We start from the raw sequence: 7,780 nt of genomic DNA on the forward strand, positions 1-7,780 counted from the left end.
ATAGATAGATAGATAGATAGATAGATAGATAGATAGATAGATAGATAGACAGACCCCAGCCTGACAGGACAGGGCCACCTATAACAGCTGCATGACACAGCTGCTGGGGACAAAGAGAGGGAATCTTGTCCTGGCCAGTGCGGCAGAGAAGGATGCAACAGCTGCTGGGGGTGAGAAAATAAGACCCTCATGAGGTCCCAACTCAGATGCAGGAGATGCCTGGTCCTAACCCTAAAGTGACATCACATCTAGGCGACCCCCACATCATTACCAAGGCAATCGCCATACACTCCCAGAATCCACTTGGCTACCTCACCTTTACCTGGGAGAGGCTACATCATCCCCATATAAAACAGGCAGAACTCCCTGACCTCCCTTCTCTTTCTCCGCCATCTTCTTCTGTTTCTCTCCCCTGACTTTTGCCTGAATAACCCCCCCCCCCAACCGTTTGGTCTGGTGTTGTCCGTTCCAAGCTGTGAGCCGAAGTCTAACAGCGGCTATGAGAAGGAGGCACCAGCTGGGTGACCAGAAGAGCGGGATCTCACCAGGGCAGAGGTCACCGGTGCCACATGAAGGCCCCTGTTGTCTCAAGGGAATTGAAGGCAGATGAAGGGCAGACATCCGCAGGGCTGTGGATGCAGGGTGCTGAGAGAAGATGGTGGTGGTTGAATAGGTGCCCCATAGGCTCAGGCATTTACACACTTGGTCCCTAGTTGGTGGTGCCCGTAGGTCGGGAGGTTTAGAAGGTGCAGCCTTGCTGAAGAAAGTCACTAGAGGCAGGCTTTAAGAACAGGTGGCCTCCGTGGCCTCGTGCCATATCCGGTTCCCTCTCTCTGCTTCAGGTTTGAGACAGGATGGCTCAGCTTCCTGCTCCGTCCACTGTGCCTGTGCTACCATGTTTCTGGCGGAAAGGGCTCCCGCTGGACCCGTAAGCCCAAATAAACACTTTCTTCCGTAAGTTGCTTTTGGCCATCACAACAGCGGAAAACAAGCTAATCCAGGTGAGGACAAAGAAGGCAGGGGAAAGGAGGCCACCAGAGGCGGGTGAGGCCTCAGTACAAGGGTGGGGGGACAGTCTTGACTCTCCATTCTTCTAGTGTGTATTGGGGTGGGGGAGGGGAGGTGAAGGGTCCCTGGAGGGTAGCATCAGCTCTCTCCCAGAAGGAAATTTCACTGTGACAAGAAGCAGGAAGCCTGGGGTCACTCTCCTCTGTCTGCCAAGTAAGCTGTCTGTGCTGATCCCGGGCCAGGCCACCTCTTCAGAGTCACCTTCTCCACAGAACCTCAAGCTCAAGCTGCTGGCCCTGGAATATCTTCTAGGGCCCTCTTTTGCTTGTTCCTTGATCTTTGTTTGTTTGTTTTAAAGATTTACTTATTTTGGGGTCTGGAGAGATGGCTCAGTGGTTAAGACCATTGATTGCTCTCTCAGAGGCTCTGAGTTCAATTCCCAGCAAGCACTGGAGGCTCATAACCATCTATAATGAGACCTGGTGCCCTCTACTGGCCTTCAGGCACACATGCAGGCAGAACACTGTCTACCCAATAGACAGATAGATAAATAAATACATATATAAATATCTTTTAAAGATTTATTTTGTGTACATGAGTGTTTTGCTTGCATAATATGTCTGTGTACCATGTATGAGCCTGGTGCCTGTGGATCCCAAAAGAAGGTACCAGAGCCCCTGGTACTGGAGTTATGGACAGTTGTGAGCCACCACTTGTGTACTGGGACTTGAACTCACATCCTCTGCAAGAACGAGTATTCTTAACCCATGAGTCATCTCTCCAGGTTTTTTCTTCCTCCCTTCCTTCCTCCCTCCCTCCCTCCCTCCCTCCCTCCCTCCCTCCCTCCCTTCCTTCCTTCCTTCCTTCCTTCCTTCCTTCCTTCTTTTCTTTTTGACATAGGGCCTCATATATTCCAGGCTGGCCTTGAACTCACAACATAACCAGTAATGAGCTTGAACTATTAATCCTCCCGTCTTCATTCCCCTAAATTCTAGGATTCTGGGATTTATATGCAGTATCCCGCTGGCCATCGAGTTCCATGCATCAGATCCCAGAAAGACTGTGTCACCTAGCTGGATGCTATACAGAGGGACATGTGTCTTAGGTGTCCCCTAGGAGCCAGGGTCTCCAAGACATCCAGTTACCACCAATTACCAACGTCATCCTCAGGAAGATACTCGGCACGCTCGACGGCTCTGTCCAGATCCGTCACTAGGAGCCGTCTGCAAAAGAACAATTGTTAAATCCCACACCAACAGCAGAGAGGCAATGCTCACCCGCTGAGATCCCGTAAATCTAGATATATTTTACAAATCTCACTTACATTTCTGCCCTGACTTGTACATAAAACTTGGAGAGATTTACACACGCCAGCCGCACGTCACCCCTTCCCAAATGGCTCTACATCTTGGTGACCTTTCGGAAGCTAACGGCGGCTTTTCTGTTGTCACCCGTAATTGGAAAAGCATCAGAGATAAGAATATTTATGGTAATAATGATCCACCTGAGCAGGCTGTAAAGAATGCCGGGTCGGGTATCCGAGGGGGCGGAGGGAGACACGCACCTGTTTATCTGACGTTATCTCCATCCTCCAGGGCCCCCGCAGCTACCGCTCTTGCCCCGCCCCCAAGGCCAGGCTGCTGTTCACACACAGCTGATCAGGCCCCGGATGTTTCAGGCTTCTTCTAGGTCAGAAAGCAGCTTAATTCTCCATGAATAAAGGTCAAGGTCTCAGAGGGGAGGGGCACCCTCTCTTCCCTCCCTCCCTCCCCCACCCAAGGCCCTTCCACGTGTACATTGATTAACAGTCAATAGAGTTAAAGATAGAAGGAAGTTGAGGAGGGAGAAGAAGGTGGTGGGGGAGCTCTTCCTTAGCCCTGGAGAGGCCCGTCTTTCTGTCCCCATGCAGGGTGCTGTTCATTGGGGCACCCTAATGTTAATAATGTTTATATCTTGTTGTGTCTGAGTTCCTGTGTTTCTGGCCACAGGAGGAAGTAGAAAACGACTTAGAATACCCTAGAATCTTCTAGAATTATGGAAATTGACTCACATGCAGGGGCAACAGCTACAAATTCACAGTAGCCACCCTGGCTACCAAAAGAACATGGGTAACATGAGTGAGATTCTTGAAAAAAACCTCTGTGTGTGACAGTATGTTTTGTCTTTTTATTAGCATGCATCCATTACATGGAACAACGGGTTCGTTATGGCATCCCTAGATGTGTGTGTCAGGTACGGAGCTCAGCCCGTCACCCTGTCACCCTCTCTTGTCCCCTCCTGTCTCCTGTTGGTGTCCTTCCTCTTCTCAAACAGTCAAATAATCCCTCTTCTGTTTTCAACATATGCATACACAAACACACACACATTCATGTGTGTGCACGTACAAACACACTCATACACATATTCACACATCTGTGCACACATGAGCACTCTCACACACATACACAGAACACACACATTCACACACACAAGCACACATGAGCACTCTCTGTCTCTCTGTCTCTGTCTCTCTCTGTCTCTCTGTCTCTCTCTGCCTGTCTCACACACACACATACATACACACACATTTTAAAAACCTAAACTCCCCTTCTGAGAGGACATATTTGTCTTTCTGGGTCCAGCTTATTTCATCAGGAGAATGTCTCTAGTTTCATCTACATTCCTACAAATGGCATAATTTCTCTCTTCTTATGGCTGAATAAAATTCCACTGTCTAAACCTCATCGGTATCCATTCATCAGGTGATGGGCACCTAAGCCAATTCATTAACTTGGCTCTTGTGAATGAAGGCAATAAACACACTTACAGGTGTCCGCATATTGACTTTCTGTTGGTGGGAAAGTAAACTTGCCACCTGCAGTCACTATGGAAACCGGGAGTGGGGAGGGCCTCAAAAAACTAACAGTAGCATTACCATATGATCCAGCTACACCCTGCCTGGGTACAAGAGTATTTATTAGGATCATGAAGCAAAGGATCACGAGCATTTATTAGGCACCTTTGATATACCTGCAAGCCTTAACTCCAGAAGTCATTCATCTGAGTCTTGGCCCCTTCCCCACAGACAGAGGGCGAGGTAGAAGAACCCAAGCCACGATGACTCCACGAGGTTGGAGGCATGCGGGGTGTCACTGTTTAAAGCCACCATGTCATTCTTCCGGGCCTCCCGTTTTCATAGGAGAGCCTATAACTGGAAGACAGTGTTCCGGTAGTGGAGGGAAGAGACATTTGAGACCAAGCTGCCACTAGCGGAGACAGGAGGAAAGAGACGGCTCACAGCTGAACCCCAGATCCTTTCTCCGCGAGGACACATGGAATATGAAGGTGACTCTTACCGAGCTGATTCACCAGCCCACGGTTGGGGGAGCCACAGGCTTCTCATGAAACAACAGCAGCACAAAAGGAACTTGTGAGCAACCCGAGGAGCCGAGCAGAGACCTGGGCTCGCTTGACTCTCCTTCTTAATGCACTCACAAGCTTCCAGGACTCAATGAGGAGAAAGCCATTTCCTAACTAGAGACCACCTGCCGAACCTTTTGGGGGTGCCCTCTGACCCTCTTAGAACCCCATGCACATCTGTCTGCGGCCTTTGAGAGAGATCTTTGGCCAGGATGGCTGTGGGGAAGAAGGAACAGTCTGGGCAGGGCAGGGTGGATTCCAGTTGCCCCCCACCCCACCCTCGCCTCTCATAATTACCTTGACATTGAGTGGACCATTTAACCTGTTAGAGCCTTAGTTCTCCTGTAAATGAGAGAACAGAAGAAACCTTCACAGGGAGAGGAATTTCAGAGGCGGTGTGTGTGCAATGCCTAGCAAGGAGCTGAAGTTCCTCCTCCTCCTTTTCTCCCCCTTCCTCTCCCTCATCCTTTCCCCCTTTCCCTTCCTCACCTCCTCTCACCCACTCCTTCCCCTTCCTCTGTACCCCCCCATCTCAGCCCCACCTCCCCTGCTGTTGCCTCTACAGCGGCTGCTTCCTGCAGCCCAAGCCTTTGTCTCTGAAGAAGGCTTGGGCACACCTGGAGCTGAGGGTGACACCTAGAGGTGAAGGTGGTGGAACCCGGTCATCGGTGAGCCCAAGACATCATTGTCATGGCTTCGAGCTCTGACTGTGGCTTGGAGACAGGGGCCAGCCTGAGGAATCACCAGCCTGGGGAAGGAGATGGTGCATAGGGTGTTCTCGGTAAAAAATGGCTGAATATTCTAACTTGGGTTCCGAGGTAAGAAGTTATCTATAGTAGGGGGGAACCCTGGAGTCAGATAGCCCGATCCCTGCTGTGTGCTCTGGACACGCCAGTTTCTCTCGGTCTCACTTTTCCCATCTGTAAAATGGATCGATAGCAGTAGCTGCCTCACAGACTTGAGATAACAGGACCAAGTGTGGGGTAGAGTACTGAGGTTGGGTGAAGCTGCCCATGGCTGTGCATGAACTGGAGCCTCCATTGAGACTCGGGATGTACCACCCCTCAGAACATCCAGCAGGGTAGACAAAGGGTGCTGCTGACTAAACTCAGAGAAAAGCAGCACCCCCAGCTTCCACCTTTGGGCAGGCCTTCCCTCTTCAAGAGTCATCTGAGGCTTCCCCTAGGGCACTCAGAGCCCTGGAGACATGTGCGTGTGTGTGCGTGTGTGTTCATGTGTGTGTGTGCGTGTGTGCGAGCGTGTGTGTGCGTGCATGCAAGTGTGTGTGTGCACGTGCATATGTGTGTGTGTCTGTGTGTGTGTGTGTGCGCGTGTGTGTGTGTCTGTGTCTGTGTGTACACAAAGGGACAAAGCTCCCACCAGATCCTCTGAGGGGCAAGCCCTCTAATCAAAGCTGTCATTGTCCTTCCTCTCGGTGAGATTTCCAGGTCCCCCTGGACTGTGAGCGAGCAGCGGGGGAGGGGTGTGCACTCCTGCACCGGCTGTAAATATAAAACCACCAAAGGCACTAAATACTAGAGAGGAAGTGAAATGCTTCCTCTGTGCCCCAGAAAGAGACCACTGAGTGCAGAAGAGTGCCACAGTAGGCTGTCCTCAGAGAGGCTGCTGAGTCCAGGGCCCTAGGGTACAGGCGGGCTACCCAAGGCCTTCCCTGACAAGATGGAGGCTTACTGGGCCTGAGCCACGTGCTTCAGTTCTCTTATGGTAAGCATCTGCCTGCCTTGTGGAAACCTGTCACTTTGGTACATGCTCCACTTTACCTCTCCGCTGAGCACTGGGGTTTGATGTATCAATGGGTCCTATACCTCTGAGGTAGCTACTGCTGTGTACCCATTTTACAGAAGGGGCATGTGGCAGACATCTTAGAGGCCCAGTGTAGACAGGGTGGAGATGGTGCTCATGTGACCATTCTCCAGAACAGACGGGCAGTATCAACTAGAAAAGAAATGAGACTATGGGCTGGGGACCTGGGTCAGGCAGTAGCGTGCCTGCTTGAAGCCTGGTTTACACCAACGTAAACTGGTTGTGGTGTGGGTGCCTGCCCGTGATTCCAGCACCCAGGAAGCTGCGGCAGGAGGGTTGCAGGCTCCTACACTGCACAGTGAGCCCTTTTCTCAAGTAAGTGAATAAGTGTTCACATACTTAGTCAGAATGTGAGTTCTATTCCTTGACCCAACACGGATGAACTTCGGGGCAGTGACCCAGTTAGTTACAAGGGGCACGGCCTGTAAGATCCACTTACAGTCCCTGGGGTCATCCTGAGTGGGGACTGCCCGAGGCTGGGGGAGGCGGAGAGTGGTGGGGTCAGTGCTGAACAGGGAGTGGACGAGGCTCTGGTGACAGCTAATGGGGTGGTTGCATATTACTTTGAATCATTTAATGACTTAATGTCATTTAACATTCTTAAATGGTTAAAATGGCTATGTCATGTACATTTCACCACAATTTAAAAACAACAACCTTGGACTGGAGAGTTGGCTCCTCAGGTAGACACCCTGCCCTCAAACCTGACGAGCCAAGTTCGATCCCTAGCACCCACTTAGTGAAAACATAGAAGCGACACCTAAAAGCTGACCTCTGACCTCTACACACCCACAGTGGCACATGTATGCCCTCCACACTCACACATACCACACACACACATATACACACTCACACACAGTCACACACATACACACACACACATATGTACACACTCACATACACACACTTTCATATACACACATGCAATAAATTAAACATACTAAACACTATTTAAAATAACTAAAATGATTTAAAATCACATCAGGTCACTTCCACAGGCCTCCTGTGGTCCCCGAAACAGATCTGGGCTCCTTTTATGAAAGGAGAGCCTCATACCCTGCACCCTGGCCTCACCCCACTACCCAGAGACCTCTGCTCTGCCCCTTGATGTACCAAATGTGGCTGACCCTTAAGGTCTTATCTTTAGTCGGCCTGGAGGTTTCATTGTCCTTTTCTTTATAACACTGGTTTTCTGTCATGGAATTCCAATGTCACTTTCTCAGAGTGGCACCTCCTGGCCACTGAATGAAGCCACTCCAGTTTCTTTTCTTTTTTTCTTTTGGTTTTTGTTTGTTTGTTTTTTGTTTTTTGGTTTGTTTGTTTGTTTGTTTGTTTGTTTTTCGAGACAGGGTTTCTCTGTGTAGCCCTGGCTGTCCTGGAACTCACTCTGTAGACCAGGCTGGCCTCGAACTCAGAAATCCACCTACCTCTGCCTCCCAAGTGGTGGGATTAAAGGCATGCACCATCACAGCCTGGTGCCACTCCAGTTTCTATCTTGTAACCCACCTTAGCCCTGCAGAGAGTCCCCCGAACCCTTTCCCACTCCGCT

Source organism: Grammomys surdaster, unplaced genomic scaffold, assembly GCF_004785775.1.
Source record: "Grammomys surdaster isolate TR1022 unplaced genomic scaffold, NIH_TR_1.0 125940, whole genome shotgun sequence".
NCBI lineage: Eukaryota > Metazoa > Chordata > Mammalia > Rodentia > Muridae > Grammomys > Grammomys surdaster.